We start from the raw sequence: 16,623 nt of genomic DNA on the forward strand, positions 1-16,623 counted from the left end.
ATAGGTTAAATTTCTGGTACATATACTCACTATGAGAGGTTGCTATACTTGTGTGGCAAGGTATCCCCAGTCTCAAACACTACCCTTTTACACCTGAGTAAATTGCATGCTGGCACTCTTGCAGGAGGGGGATGCATGGGGAGATGAAACCAGCCAGAGACTGTACAGACAGACCCATCATAACCTCCTCCATATCAGTAAAGAGGATGAATTACTCCTCATGGCTCACACAAAAGGGAGATGAATCCTCCTACCCAAAGGGGGGATCTTGAAACTTGTACCCACATCCTGACTGTCTCAAGCAATAGAGGTGCAAATAGCAATTATTCTGCACTCACTCTTTCCAAAGCTGGCATATGGTGATACTGTGCACAGTAGAATCCTTATTCAAGTCTACCACTGGCTTACATGGATGGTTCAATTGGTTGTTTTTTACTCTGGCCTTCAAGTCTTTTCTTAGTAAAGCTAATCTCATTCCAAGGAGACCAATAACCAGGTCCTTTATCTATATTGACTCTAAAAGTTTCCTCAGGGAAGTTCCAAATGAATTTTTTCTCTTTTTATTCTTCTTTCATGCAATACATCCCAACTGCAGCCTCCTCTCCTTCCACTCCTCCTACTTCCTCTCTCTCTCATTGCCTCTCTCCCCCAGATCCACTGCTTCTCCATTTCCCATCAGAAAACAGCCGGTCTTCCAAGGATATCAACCTGGCATATATATATATATATATCTCAACATGGCATAACAAGCCCGGCATTGGTGGCGCACGCCTTTAATCCCAGCACTCAGGAGGCAGAGGCAGGCAGATCTTTGTGAGTTTGAGGCCAGCCTGGTCTACAGAGTGAGATCCAGGAAAGGCACAAAGCTACACTGAGAAACCCTGACTCGAAAAACAAAAACAAAACAGAAAGGAAGGAAGGAAGGAAGGAAGGAAGGAAGGAAGGAAGGAAGGAAGGAAGGAAGGAAGGGAGAAAGAAAGAAAGAAAGAAAGAAAGAAAGAAAGAAAAAGAAAGAAAGAAAGATGCAATAAGACGCTGGGTGGTGGTGGTGCACGCCTTTAATCCCAGCACTCAGGAGGCAGAGCCAGGCAGATCTCTGTAAGTTCGAGGCCAGCCTGGTCTACAGAGTGAGATCCAGGAAAGGCGCAAAGCTACACTGAGAAACCCTGTCTCGAAAAACAAAAACAAAACAGAAAGGAAGGAAGGAAGGAAGGAAGGAAGGAAGGAAGGAAGGAAGGAAGAAAGAAAGAAAGAAAGAGAAAGAAAGAAAGATACAATAAGACGCTGGGTGGTGGCAGCGCATGCCTTTAATCCCAGCACTCAGAAGGCAGAGCCAGGCAGATCTCTGTAAGTTCGAGGCCAGCCTGGGCTACCAAGTGAGCTCCAGGAAAGGTGCAAAGCTACACAAAGAAACCCTGCCTCAAAAAAGAAAAAAAAAAGATGCAATAATACTAGTCACAAACCGTCATATCAAGACTGGACCTGGCAACCCCACAGGGGGAAAAGGGTCCCATGAGGAGGTAAATGAGTCAGAGACACCCCCAGTCCCACTGTTAGGAGTCCCACAAACACCCCAAGCTAAACAACCAGAGCTCGTTCACAGAGGACCTAGTGCAGACTCACGCAGGCTCTGTGATTGCTGCTTTGGTGTCTGTTTGTCGCCTTAGCTCTGCTTAGTTGACTCTGTAGGCCATCTTCTCCTAATGTCCTCGACCCCTCTGGCTCCTACAGTCCCTCCTCCCCCTCTTCCATGGGGTTCCCTGAGTTCTTCCAGTTGTTTGGCTGTAGGTCTCTGCATCTGCTCCCATCAGCTGCCTGAGGAAGCCTGTCTGATGACGATTGGGCTAGGCACATTTTTGTGAGTATAGCAAAACATGGTTGGGAATCATTTCATTGGCTGCTTGTTTGTTTGTTTGATTGTTTGTTTGTTTTTTCCAGTCGTGATTCATTCTTCCCTATGTCTCTGAGCCATCTAGCTTCAGGATCCTGGCCAGTGCCAAGCATGGGCTCCCTCTCATGGTTTAGGCCCTCATGGGTTAGACCAGTCATTGGTTGGCTACTCCGACAGGCTCTGAGCCACCATTGCCCCATCACATCTTGCAGGAAAGACAGATGTGGGTTGAAGGTTTTTGCCGCTGAGTTGTGTCCTAGTCCTACCACTGAGAGCCTTGTCTGGTTACAGAAGATGGCCAGTTCTGGCTCTATATCCTTCATTACTAGGAATCCTCACTACAATCACCCTCATAGGTTTCAGGAAATTTCCACTGCACTAGGTTTCCACATTGCCTCCTAAATACACACTATTCCAGTCATCTGGCCATGTACTCTCTTCCACCATCCCTCCTTCCCCCACCTGATCTCCCATGTTCCTATCCCACGCTCCCCCAGTCCACCCACAAAGTCTATTCCAATTCCCTTTCTTGAGGAGATTCGTGCTTCATTCCTCCCTAGGGTCCTTCTTGTCACTTAGCTTCTTTGAGTCTGTGGGTTTATAGTGTGATTATACTTTACTTGGCAGCTACTGTCCCCTTAAAGTGAATACATACCAGCCGGGCTGTGGTGGCACATGCCTTTAATCTCAGCACTGAGGAGGCAGAACCAGGTGGATCTCTGTGAGTTTGAGGCCAGCCTGGTCTGCAAAGCGAGTTCCAGGAAAGGCACAAAGCTACACAGAGAAACCCTGTCTCGAGAAAACCAAAAAAAAAAATAAAAAAAAAAATAAATAAATAAATAAATAAAGGGGGGGGAGTACCTATCATGTTTGTCTTTTGAGTGCTGGATTGCCTTACTCAAGATGACTTTTTTTTTCTAATTCCAAATAAATTTAAACCTAGAAATCAAATAGCTGCAGGATTCAAATATACTCTATTGTCATGGCCAACTAGACAAGAATGTAAAGTAATAAAAGATTTATCAGTTATGCCAGGCTGCATTTAAAGAGGTATATAACCAGCTGCTTGCGACCAGCTGAATGGCTTGGAAGAGCAAGATCACATTTGATATGATGCTAGCAGAAAAGGGAGGTACCTGTATTGTGATAGGTAGAAGGTATAGCACTTTTATTTTTCATAATGCGGTTTTTGATAGTGCAGTTCCAAAAACTTCTTGAGGGCTACTTTATCCAATGGGTTAGCAAAACACTAAGGAATAAACCACCCTTCTTCTAATCTTACAAAACAATGGTTTGATAATTGAAACAGAACCATGCCCCCAGTCCTGACTTCCCTTGTTATGGTCATAGAAGTCATGATTACAGTTCAATGTTACATGGCTTCATACAGATGAAGGTTAATTTGATGACTAATTTCCATGGCAAAACCTGCCAAAATTCTTATCTCTTATCCTAACATGATAATGATGAATATTATAAAACAGGAAAGTCAGATGGCAACGCTACTTAAGTTTTTCAAGGAATAAAAAGATATGAAAAAAGGTGAAAAAATAAATAAAACACAGACTTTCTATTAAATGGTTAAATAAGACAAAACTCCATGAAGAAAAATTGTCAAAAAGCCATTTGAAAAACCTTCAAATTCCTACAAGTACTTGTCACAGTATGTGTTTAGGTTGCATCTTCTCGTCAAAAACTGTGCTTTGCTTACCTTCTTTGTGAGTTAGTCATCCAGGCTCTGAGCAGTCAGAGTAAAACCCTGTAGGTACCCTGCTCGATACGTTTGCCTGCTTGATTTAGCCAGTCCCTCTGCAATGAAAGGAGCCAGCATGGCCATTTGAATTCTCGGTAGCAGAATGAAACCAGCTTAAGACAGTGATTACATTGTGGACCCCTCAACACGATGCATTCATAGGAAGCAGACTGTGACCCCATTGACTTCAGAGGACTTCTGCTCTGCCCTAGTCACTCTGGAAGCTGACATATTTAAGCACTGCAGAAGCTTGAGGAGCCTGCCATCATTTTACGGGACAAATAGGCTATTCTGGCTTCCTCTATCAGTTCCCTCACTGCAGTGCATTATCATCCATCCCTTGCTCTCCTCTCAGCTCTAGGATGCTATCTGCCACAGTCTTTGCGAGTTCATATGTGCATCAGTCCTTCTGTGTTTGGAAGGCCTTGTTTCCTTGCTGTTCTCCATCCCTTTTGGCTCTTATAATCTTCCCACCATCTCCTCTATAGAGTTCCCTGAACCCCAAAGGGAGGGATTTGACAGAGACGTCTTGTCTAGGGCTGAGTGAGGCTCTTGCACATTACCAAGTTTGGCTATCAGCATGAGATGCAGACTTGCTTCCTCTGGACTTCAGCTGGACTATAGCTTCTGTGTGCTCACCCTGAGGAAACACTTCCCAGAAGATACTGTTTCACTGACACTGCTGTCTTCTTAATCACAGCTGATTCTTCAGTCCCAGCTGACCAGAAACCAATTCACCCAGAATAGCAAAGGTTTCACTTAAATGTTTCCAGTCTTTTGTTAATCACAGCTGATTCTTCAGCCACAGCTGACCAGAACCACAGAATCTTAATGTTGAAGGACCCTGATAGAGTTTTTCAAGGACTCTCAAAACTTCCCTCTGAAATTTCACAAGCCAGGACTCCTTCATCTTCACTGTTCTCAGCATTACCTTCTAATTTCCTCCAATAGCTCATTACATTCTGAATTCAACAGCTTTTCCAACTCAAAGGTCTGAACTTCTTCCACAGTTCTCCCCCAAACATGGCCAGGTTTGCCACAGGAATACCCCATAAGACAAATACCATATTATGTCTTATTAGGGTTTCTACTGTTGTGATAAAACATAATAAGCAAAAAATGCTTATTTCATTGAAAAACTCTCAGGTCACACTCCATCACTAAAGGGAAGTCAGGGCAGGAACTCAAGGCAGTAACATAGAGGCAGGAACTGAAACGGAAGCCATTAAAGAATACAGCTCACTGGTTTGGTCCTCTCGAATTACTCAGTTTGTATTCTTATACACCCAAGACCACCTGCCCAGTGGTAGCACCATAAATAATGGGTTGTCCTCTTCCACATCAGTTAATCAAGAGACTGCCCCCTAGGCCAAATTATGGAAGCATTTTCTCAATAGAGAGTCTGCCATTCCCTTCTCTTTGATGACTCTAGATTGAGGCCAGGAGACAAAGAAGAAAAAAAAAACATAGCCAGCACACTCAGTTTTCCCCTAAGTAAAGAGTGGCTAATGGCTGTTTGCATGGCAACATGGCAAAGTCTGATCTACTCAGTATCAGTATGCTCCTCACAGATAACATGATGTGACCACCCCAATCCATGATTGGTTCCTGACACTTATTATCATCAAATCTGTAAATATAGTGAGGAGGAAAGACAGGCAAGGGCAAGGGCATAAATGATGCAATTATAGTACAGGTTTAACCTATGAAAGAACCCATGAAGGGGTTTTCTGGTATAAGAGGCAGAGCCTGAAATCTACTTACAGGCTGGGGTATTTAAAGGACAAATAAGTGAAAAAGGGAAGAGAGCTAAAAAAAAGTCCACCTTTTGGGCCCAGACTTGGCTGTTTCTAGAGGTGCTCAGGGGAATATAGTGAATAGCATGTGACAAATAAATATCTCTCATGGTCAGCAGCTACCAGGACTCCCTAGATCATAGAGGGCTAGTTCTGGGAACCAAGTTACTTTAGTTTCAGAAATTGTTATCATTTATCCAAAATGGAGGAGCTTTACAAAAAGGCATTGCAATGCCTAACAAAATCTAATAATGGCTTGTATTCATAGTTAGAATTAATCTCAGTCCATATGCCTTGGTCTATAAAGCTGTTCCCCATCTACATTTTGTATCCATTGACTGCTACTACACAAACCTTTTGCTATGGTCATTGAACACATTATTATCCTTATTCAGTTCTGACATACTTGGAAGTTGGAACCCACAATTTCTTATGTGTCACCTTCCATCATTTAGGACTGAGCTCAAATGCCACATGTCATTCAATGCCCTAAGTGTAACAGAATAACTAGTCACTATGCTGGCTAGTTTTTCTCAACTAAACTCAAGGTAGAGTCATTTGGAAAGAGGGAACTTCTGTTGAGAATATGGCTAGTGCTTGCTTCAGCAGCACATATACTAAAACTGGAACCATACAGAGAATATGGCTTCTATGGTGGTTTGAATAAGAAATGCCCCCCCCCATAGACTCCTATATTTGAATGCTTAGTCACCAGGGAATGGAACTCTTTGAAAGTATTGAAAGGATTAGGAGGATTGTTAGAGGAAGTGTAACACCAGGGCTGGGCTTTAAAGATTCAAAAGCCCATGTCAGGCCCTGTCCCTCTCTGACTGCTATCTGTGGATCAGGATGTAGTTCTTAGCTACTGCTCCAGCACTGTGTGTGCTGCCATGCTCCCTGCCATGGTGATAATGGAGTAAGCTTCTGAAACTGCAAGCAAGCTCCCAATTAAATGTTCTCTTTTAAGAGTTGCCACGGTCATGATGTCTCTTCAGAGCAACACAACACTGACTAAGAGAGCGCCATAAGATTGGCCTGTAGGCAAGCCTGTGCATCAGTCTCTACTTAATTATTGATGTGGGGGGTACCATCCCCGGGCTGGTGGTCCTAGAGCACATAAACAAGCAATGCGAGCAAGACATGAGGAACATGATAGGAAGCAGCATTTACCCATGGTCTTTGCTTAAGTTCCTGTCTCCAGCATCCTATCTTGGCTTCCCTGATGATGGACTGTGGTGTGTAAGCCAAGTAAACCATTTCCTTCTCAAATTGATTTCAGTTGGTGCTTAATCATAGCAATGGAAAGCAAACTAAAGCAGAAATTGGTTCCAGAACTGGGGTATTGCTGTTCACAGACATGACCATGTTTTTTATGGAGATTTTTGGCTGGACTTTAGAACTGCGTTGGAAGAGGTTTTTCTTTTTTAATTAAACACATTTTATTACTTCCCTGTTTCCTCTGGTGCTTAGATCTTAATGGGCTATGCTGCAGGAGCTTAAAAAATAAGAATTTGGAAAGAAATGTAGACAATGGAGGCTTGTATTCTGTAGTTTCAAAAAGAGGCAAAGACTATCAGGATGATCATATGATATTTTGAATTGAGAATCCGGTTTCTGGTCAGCAGGTGCTTAAGCACCACCTGTGATTAACAAGATATGAGCAATACTAAAGTAAAAACTGGGACAATTGATGCTGGTTAGGTGATACTAAGAAATCAGGCATGGTGAAGAAGAGACCAGCGTCACTGAAGTAAAATCTTCTGAGAGTATTTCTTCAGGGCAAGGACACAGAATCATTCCCTCCCCAAGTTGTGTTCATTAGTGTTTTATCACAGCAATCAAAAGCAAACTAAAACAGTCACTTTTCACCCCATTGCCCATTTCAGTATCCTGTGTGCTTATATTTTAATATGCCCCCACCCTTGCAAACAGAATTCAAATTTCTGAAAGTAAAAATTGGGTATCTTTGGCTCAGCAGTGGTGGTGCACTCCTTTAATCCCAGCACTCACGAGGTAGAGGTAGGCGGATCTCTGTGAATTTGAGGCCAGCATGATCTACAAAGCAAGTTTCAGGATAGCCAGGGCTTTTACACAGAGAACCCATGTCTCAAAAAAACAAAAAAAAATTGATATCTCTTATTCTCCACTCTTTCTATACTTTGTAAACGGACGGACACATGGATTAGCTTCTTAGAAAGTATTTGTTAAGTACATGGCTGTTTGCATGGAATTACACCCTGGCAAGATTCCCAGTCACCACAGGGAAACCAGCAGAGTTAGGAATTCTTGGATCTTCTTAAAGTCCCATCATTCAGTCCTTTCACATACTCTTGATTTTTAGAGAAGCAAGCAGGTATAGAACATGCCTGGGAGGTTCCTATGCTTATCCATTAAAGTTTCCTCACCACTGATATCTGAGAATGGTTTTCAAATTGGTTCACTGTAATGGTCATAGTGTACGAGTTTTTCACCAAGATCCAATTTCAAGAGTTTAGAGAGACTTGGCAGACATCTTGGTGACTTTATAACTCATGTAATTTGAGTTCTTATCCAGATTTCTCTGTGTGTCTGTGTAAAATTTCAGAACACGGTGCTTGGGATCAAAGTTTTCTCAAGGTTCAGAAGAATGATCCAGAGTAACCAGATTGTTTTCGTTTTTTTAGAATATATGTATTTATTAATTTTTTTTTCATTTTACATACCAACCCCAGTTCCCCATCCCCCGCTTCTCCTGCCTCCTCACCTCCCTCCCACTCTACCCCCATCCACTCCTCAGAGTGGGTAAGGCCTCCCATGGTAGTCAACAAAGTCTGGCATACCAAGTTGAAGGAGAGCCTAGCCCCTCCCCATTGTATCAAGGCTGAGCAGGGTATCCTACCACAGGGAATGGGCTCCAAAAAGCCAGTTCATGCACCTGGGATAAGTCCTGGTCCTGCTGCCAGGGACCCCACAAACAGATCAAGCCACACAACTGTCACCCACATTCAGCAGGCCTAGTTCAGTCCCATGCATTTTCCCAAGCTGTCAGTCCAGGGTCAGTGAGCTCCAACTAGCCCCCATTAGCTGTCTCTGTGGGTTTCCCTATCATGATCTTGACCCCTCCTCCTCCTTCTTCTTCTTTTGAATGTCAAATGCTATTTATTGAAGAAGGGAGGAGGTCGTAAATACAGGCTTACAGCACAATGGGAGAACCCTGGAGGGCAGAAGTTCGCTTCTGATTTTCTTTTTTTGGAGCTGAGGATCAAACCCTGGGCCTTGTGCTTGTAAGGCAAGCGCTCTGTCATTGAGCTAAATCCCCACCCCTGCTCCTGATGTTTTACAATCTTGTATCTAAGCTGTTAATGCCCAATATGCTGGATACACAGACAAGGAGCTTCCCTTAAGCATCACTGCTGCCATTGATGCTGTTATAACAGTGATGACCACTGCTACTACTGTTTCTGGGATTGCCATTTCATAATTGGTTACTACAGCTAGCACAGTGGAGACCCTGGCAGCAAAAGTAGCTGCCACAGTTAACTGATTTTTCATTCTATTGGGCATGACAAATTTAAATCAATAGTTATGTACATTTTAATTGGCTTTGAAAGTTATAAATTTACAAACTCAAGTTCCATTTGCTCTTGGGATACCATCTTACAAGGACTCCAATTTGCAGTAAGGCTCATTAAGGAAGGGAATGGCTCAGCTGCCTTTAGCCTACCGGCTATGGGTGGGTTAAGACTTCTGTTGGTCTTTTCTGTGTCAAACACACAGATTGCAAGCCCAGCGTCACTTATAGATCTTTGGCAACAGTTAACTCTGTAGCTCTCACACACGATTGAGCCTATATGATAATGAGTATTCAGAGATGGGTAATTCTTGGAGGGCACTCACCAACCTAAGACAGAATGCTTGTGTGGCCTGGACAGGTGTCTCCATGATGGGTAAGATGACCTGCTGATGTCCCATGCAACCTAAGTCAGAAGCTCATTTTTTAGTAAAAGGGGGGAACCTGTAGGTCCCTGGCCCCCGTTTTGGGTAACTGTTGCATTTCTTGATGACCTTGGCCTTGATATCCTCCCTATGCTAATTCCCTTTGAGATTCCACCATCCAGATTGTGAGTGGACTTAGAAGGACACATTGTCTGCCCCTTTTTAAGGTAAGTGCACTTAGAAGGACACATTGCATCCTCTGCCCCCTTTTAAGGTGAGTGGACTTGGAAGGACACATTGTCTGCCCCTTTTTAAGGTAAGTGCACTTAGAAGGACACATCACATCCTCTGCCCCTTTCTAAGGTGGGTGGATTCAGAGGCCTGAGGATTCCTCTGAAGTCACACAGCGGGAAGTGCAGCATCTGAACCTGATGCAGTCTGAGCTGTTTCCATGTGCTCTGTGCCTCCTCCTGCTATACAGTCCTGCCAACCTACTGCCAGTTTTTGTGGTGTTTTCTGCTCCTGAAATCTGTTATCACATCTCCATCAAGTCCAGTAGGAGAAAGGGAAAATAGCAATATCTTTTTTTTTTATAAACAAAAGTGTTAATTTCCTGGGTGGTGGTGGTGCATGTCTTTAATTCCAGCACTTGAGAGGCAGGGATTGGCAGATCTCCAAATCTGGGGTCAGCCTGGTCTACCTAATGAGTTCCAGGACAACCAGGGCTACTCAGAGAAACCCTGTCTCAAAAACAAAAACAAAAACCCCAACCCAAAACAAAAAGATGTGTTTGATATTCACTTATTTATTTGTGTATTACTGGCTACTTTCATATCAACTTGACATAAGCTAGTAGAGTCATTTTGGAAGGTGGAAACACATTTGACAAAATGCCATCACCAGATTGGCTTGTGGGTAAGACTATGGTACATATCCTTGGCTGGTGATTGATTTGAGAAGGTCCAGTTCACTGTATGTGCCATCCCAGGGCTGGTGATCCCAGTATTATAAGAAAGCAGGCTAAATAAGCCATGAGGAGCAAGCCAGTAATCAGCACTCCTCTGTGGCCTCTGCATCAGCTTCTACCAACAGGTTCCGGCCCTGTTTGAGTTCCTGTCCTGACTTCCCTCAGTGCTAGATTATGATGTAACACTAGAAGATGAAATAAAGTCTTTCTTCCCCATGTTGTTTATGGCTATAGTGCTTTATCACAGCAATAGAATCCATAACCAACATTGACTGTGTGTGTGTGCGCGCTTGCGTGCATGTGTGTGTGTGTGTGTGTGTGTGTGTGTGTGTGTGTGTATGTATGTGTGTGTGTGCGCGAGCACATGCGCGCATGCACACGCATGTGGAGCAAGCACACATACCCATGACATGAGTATGGATGTTAGAGAAGAACTTAGGGAAATCATGAAACCCACTGAGTCATCTCACCTGCTCAAGAATAATATCTTAAAAGCACATTTTAAAAAAATGTTAATAATCAGAATTTAAATATAATTTCAAAGTGAAAGTGTATTCAAATAAGATTTTTAATGTTTTATAGAATTCTAGTTCTAGAACAATATGGAGTAGGCTCCCTTTTTCCTGTTCTTACCACAATATGCGGTTAAAAACTCCTAAACCATAAGCATATGCAATAGAAATATAATAAAGGTCTGAAAAGTATTGAGAAAAAGATCAACCATCGAGGGACCTGGGGGCCTGTGAAACAAAGTTGTGGTCATTACCCTGCTTTTCTTTCTGACTTGAGAACTCTGGGAGCTTGATTTGAGAACTGAAAAGGCAGCAACCTAGAAATGAAACTAGGCAGAGAACAAATCCTGCAAAAATTCTTCCCTCTTTAATCAAAGGTAAATGAAAAGGGCAGCTTACCAGCACGAAGAGGCTCTTGGTGACATCGGCCAACCATCACAGAAAAATCAGTCTGTCTGTTCCCTCCTACAAACACAAAGTGAAGGAGCCAGACATTTACCCCATGTATCTGCAGTGAAGTGCCGCAGTATCCTCTTCCCCACTGCGGTGATGTCAAAGAAGCCTGGACAGGAAGCCAAGCATTCAATCAACAATCTCTGGGATGGGGCAGGAAGAGACCAAGTGGACTCATGACCACCTGTGCTGAGACAGACAAAATAAAATCTCTCAGAAGTGTCCACAGCCTAGTCCCTAGAAACCATTAATATGTTACATTATTAAATACTAAAATGGAATTGAGGTTGTAAGTAGCCTTGAAGTTGTTACTTTCTTTTTTCTTGCAGCTTTTTAAAAAATCAAGTCAGTGCTTTTGTGATCAGTTACAAGCTTTATAGAAACAGGCGTGGAGAACAGGCTGGGGCTGTTAAAAAGCCTATGTTTCTACACATTGTTCTATTTACACGCAGCTGTGGGGATGCCCCACTTCAGGCGCAGCAGCTGCACTTGTTGGAAGCCTCTTTGCAGATGCAGCCCTGGGAGCATTTTACACAGCCTACCTGGGAGCATTTTACACAGCCTACCAGGCAGCAAGAGCAGCAGCTTTTCTTGCAGGAGGTGCATTTGAACACTTTGCATTTGCAGGAGCAGTGCCGGAGCAGGATCCATTGTGGCACAGGAGCAGTTGAGGTCCATGAGGACTGGAGGCAGCAGCTGAAGACATGAGAGACCGAAGTTGGAGTGCTAGGAAAAGGCGCCATCTTTTCTTGCCACTTTTAAGACAGAAAAGAATTTCCTGGATCATCTTGTTAGATCTATTGGAGTGACCTGTGTAGTGGATACCTGTTCTACCTATGACCTTAAAGTACCAACTCCTAGATATGTAGTGGGTACCTGTTCTTTCTATGACTTTGAAGTACCAGCCCCCCTGGGGCATGGCCTTGGGGCACCCTTAAGACCTGAGGGGCATGTATGCTGGCTGCTTCTCTAGCTCTTGTGCTTGGATGGTGCGGACTGACCCGGGTGGCAGGAGCAGCGTGGGACAGGACCTCAGCCTCCCAGGACTCTGTTACGATTCGCCTATTCTGTTTAGTGAGTTGTCTTCTCCAAGTTATGTCCTAATGAATTTGTAATACCCCTTAAGCAGACTCCCTTGGATTTCTCGCTATAGACCTGAGCTCTCAAAACCTGTGAGAGGCATGCAAAAGAATGGGTAAAATTCTGACACAGGCTTACCCTTGTGAGGAATAAAAATCTGCCACCAACTCAAAGTGAGCAGGGAATGTATTCTCCTTAAGAGCTTCCAGAAAGGAATTTAGCCAGAAAACACACGGATTTTAGGTCACACAGACTTGTACTAGACTTCTAGCCTGAAAATTTTGAAAGAAATAAGTGTTTACTATTGTAAACTCAGACTATCTTTTGTCCATTGGTTGAGCAACAATAGCAAATAAAGCTGTAAGTGCTCTGTCTACATTTTACTAATTAAAATTTTTAAAACTTTTATTTCAAATGTTTTTTTTTCCATTTACTTATTTTAATTATATTTTTCCTTACCCCAACTCCTCCCAGATGTAGTGGGTAGCCATTTCAGCTTTGACTTGGAAGCTCCAACCCCCACTGAGGCTTCGGTAACAGTCACGCCTACAAGGCAGGGCTCAGAGAGGATGCTGAAGACCTGGATTGCAGATGTGTGGGCTCTCTTAGTTCCTGGACCCTGGACACTGGAGGTAGACCGAGCAGAGTTCTCCAGAGAACACCTTTCCCAGACCCTGTTACCTATCCCTTCACTTGTAAGTTACCCCACAAAATAAACCTCCCTTTTAACTACATGGAGTGGCCTTAACAATTTCAAAAATACCCAGATCTTACCCACTTTCATACCCAACCTATTTAATCTTCTTTCTCTCTATGTACCCTGACTTTTAAAAGAGTCCGTGTGGGAAGCAGGAAAGTGGCACCTCTATGTCCACTGGTGTCAACATAACAACATGGTTATGGACAGCCTGGATTTCCACCCCTATCTGGTAGTAGTAAAGCAATGGCCTTTTCCCCCTCTAGCATGGTGTCCCAAGAGGTCTGCAGACCCTCACAAGACCCTATACACACCAATTCAACAGAAATCACTCACTATGACAAGAACCAGTAAACATTTTACTTAAATGTGAAAAGAAAACCAACAGGTTCAGAACTGAGACCATAAAGTGTGAAGACTATCCCAGAAAGGGTTTTGAACTAGCTATCATTAAACTGATTAAATGAGTAACTAAGAACATACTTGAAACAAGCAAAACAAACAAACAAACAAAACCCAAAACATGGAAGTCTCAGGAAAGATAAAGAAGATACAAAAAAAAATCCAATGGACACATACTTTTTTTTAATTGTCAAAATTAAAAAGGGATTGGTTATTTTAAAATCTAAATGGATAAATTTGGCAGTAAAGTGGAGATGATAGAAGAAAAGCAATGAGTGGACTTGAAGACAGAACAAAGATTACACACTCTGCCTGAGAGAAAGTGAACTGAAATCAATCCACAGCAACTTGTGATATCATGCAAAAGATTTAACACTTGCTGTCATTTGGTACATTTGTAGAAGAGTTCTAAAACCATGGAGACCAGAGAGAAGGGGCCCAACATTTCCAAAGTACTGACAGAAAAGGAAATAGAGCAAGAAAAAATCTCGTCATTCCAGGCCCCAATAAATGGTGGAAGAAATTTTCACGTGTATGTGGTGGTGATGGAGTGGGGGTGTTGATATAAACAGTCTCAGGTAAAGATGGCTAAATGAAGTTCCTGAAAGACAAATTGATAAAATGAAGGGACCATGAAACCCCAAGAAGGGACCAACAGGAAGAGTAAAACTATGTGTAAATACAATGGAATTCGCTTCGCCTGTTGAGTTCCTTCAATTCTGTTCAATTCTTGAGTTCCTTCAATTTGGAAGTAAAGTACAAATTATATATAATACTGTGATTTTCAATGTGAAAACATACTCCATAAAGCAATGCTCCAATTAAATATTTTATTAAAGACTAGGAAGCAGTTCTCCATTTACGGAGAGCCTAGCTCATAGAAGGAATAGTCCCTGCTCTCTAATTTCATTTGCTTCATCCAGTGGTGGTGGCACCACTCTGAAGATGGGGAGACAGAATGAGTGAGTAAATGACTGTGGATCATGGCTGAAAGACACGGGATCCTACACAAGGATAGCAGCAAAACAACTTAGCATGAATAATTTTGGGAAGAATATTTTGGTAAACAGGTTACATAATTGGGCATGAGATAGATGGAAAAATAGATATTTGTGAGGATTAATTGTTGGATCATGGATTGTATATATATTTCCCTTATTTTCATGCCTGAAAATCCCTGAGATCATCTTACTATCCTCTGAGGAAGCAAAAGGTTAGACGAATTGATAGAAAAGCACAAACCATAGTTTTCTGTTTTTCTGAGAAAAATTTCCATGGAGGATGGATTTTCAGCAACTGGTCTCTCTGGGTTCTGAACCCAAATAAAGATGTATTTTGGAACAAAAGACCCATAAAGCTCACATTCACAAGGCTGTACATGCCTTCTTTAAGAGTATGCAGTGTTCTTAACTTAACAGATTGAGTTGTCCAGTGATGAGAGTTCACAAGTGGTTACCAATTAAATATATAATTTTGAGGGAAATGTGGAACGGCAGGAAGATTCCTGAAGTGTATATCTTAAAGGAACTTCGATTTAAATGTTCATTTCACAAATTATGAGCTGTGACATGTTGGAAAGGTTACATGAGCACTCTGATTCTCATTTTTCTCATTTTGAATGAGGGTTTTAGAATGAACACCTGACATTATGTTTGTTAAGGCTGATCATAAAGAAAACAAACAGGCAACTTTAGTATATAAGTGCTATTTAACAAATTGTAGATTGTGCTGTAGGAGAATCTTCCCAAGGCAAACAAAACAAAGCAAAACAAATGAGTTTAATTCTTGGCTAGAGTGTCATTACACTGAGGTATTAAATTTTGCCCCAAATAGTTAATAATTTAGAGTAGAACATTCTTCAAAAATTCTTAACATCACACCTGATAAGGCAACACTTATGGAGACAGTAAATGACTTAAGAAGTAGAAATTGTTAGATTTACAGCTATATGAATTTTATATTAGATTTAGAGGTATAAGACTCTAATATATGTGTTATATAGAGAGATATATGACTAAATATATAAATACTTAGAGATATATATTAGAGATATATGACTTCAGAACCAGTGGAGGAAATAAATACTTATTCAATCAACCAAACCAAAAATAACATAGTGATTCCAACTTGTGCTTCGCATATATGTATGGGTATATATGCATATATGACCACCCAATGGTGCATGGTCAATCAAACAGGGACCAAACCTATAAAGAAAACCAATTCTTCCTCCTACCTACCCCCAAAAGAAGACATGAAGTTGAGAAGAGGGTAGGAAGTAGAGGTTAGATCAGAAGAGTTATAGATAGGAGTATGGAGATGAGGAATATGATTAAAACACATTGCACACATATATGAAATCCTCAAAGAATTAAAAGATATTATATTTATGAAAAACAGTAACAGAGTTGAATAATACCAAAATAATACCTAAAAGTACCTATAAAACCATATGATATATATAAGAGTAGAACTTTGAGGAACATTTATAACAGAAGAAATTTTTTTCATAAAAAAGGATGAATCCAAATTTATGGAGCAAGCAAACAAATTATGAAACTAGAAGAACAAAATACTTGCGAGAAAGTGAAATGGAAGCATACTTATCCAAATCACATACAGGGTGAATGAATATCCATAAATAAGTTCAAGCAAAACAACTACTTATTAGGAAATTTTACAAATAAATATCCATAAAAGTTCAGCCATGGTGCACACGTGCTGTGTACATGTGAATGTGTGTGTATTTATATGTGTGTGGAAGGAGAGGAAGACAGAATGGGAACATACAAGAGATGTAAAGAGAAAAATGAGTCATGATTACAGACTAGAACAAAAAATTTTAAAAGTAGAACATATATTGAAAATACAATTTAAAAATACAATTTTTAAATTTTTCTTCACATTTAGTTGTTTTATTTAAAGTTTCATACATATTTTGATCATGTTTTTCTTCTACTTCAATTCTTCCAATATGCTTATGCCATACGAAAATTAGATGAAGTAGAAATAGCCTTATTGTTCCTATAAAATTAATCTTATCCATCACAAATAGCAAATTCTAATACAAAAATTAGTAAATCAAGTAGAAAGTGCTCCATGGCCCCAAATATTGCTCTTACTTTAATGTACACAAATTCAACCCCATATAGGACTT

This window comes from Onychomys torridus, chromosome X (assembly GCF_903995425.1).
Source record: "Onychomys torridus chromosome X, mOncTor1.1, whole genome shotgun sequence".
In the NCBI taxonomy this organism is placed as follows: Eukaryota; Metazoa; Chordata; class Mammalia; order Rodentia; family Cricetidae; genus Onychomys; species Onychomys torridus.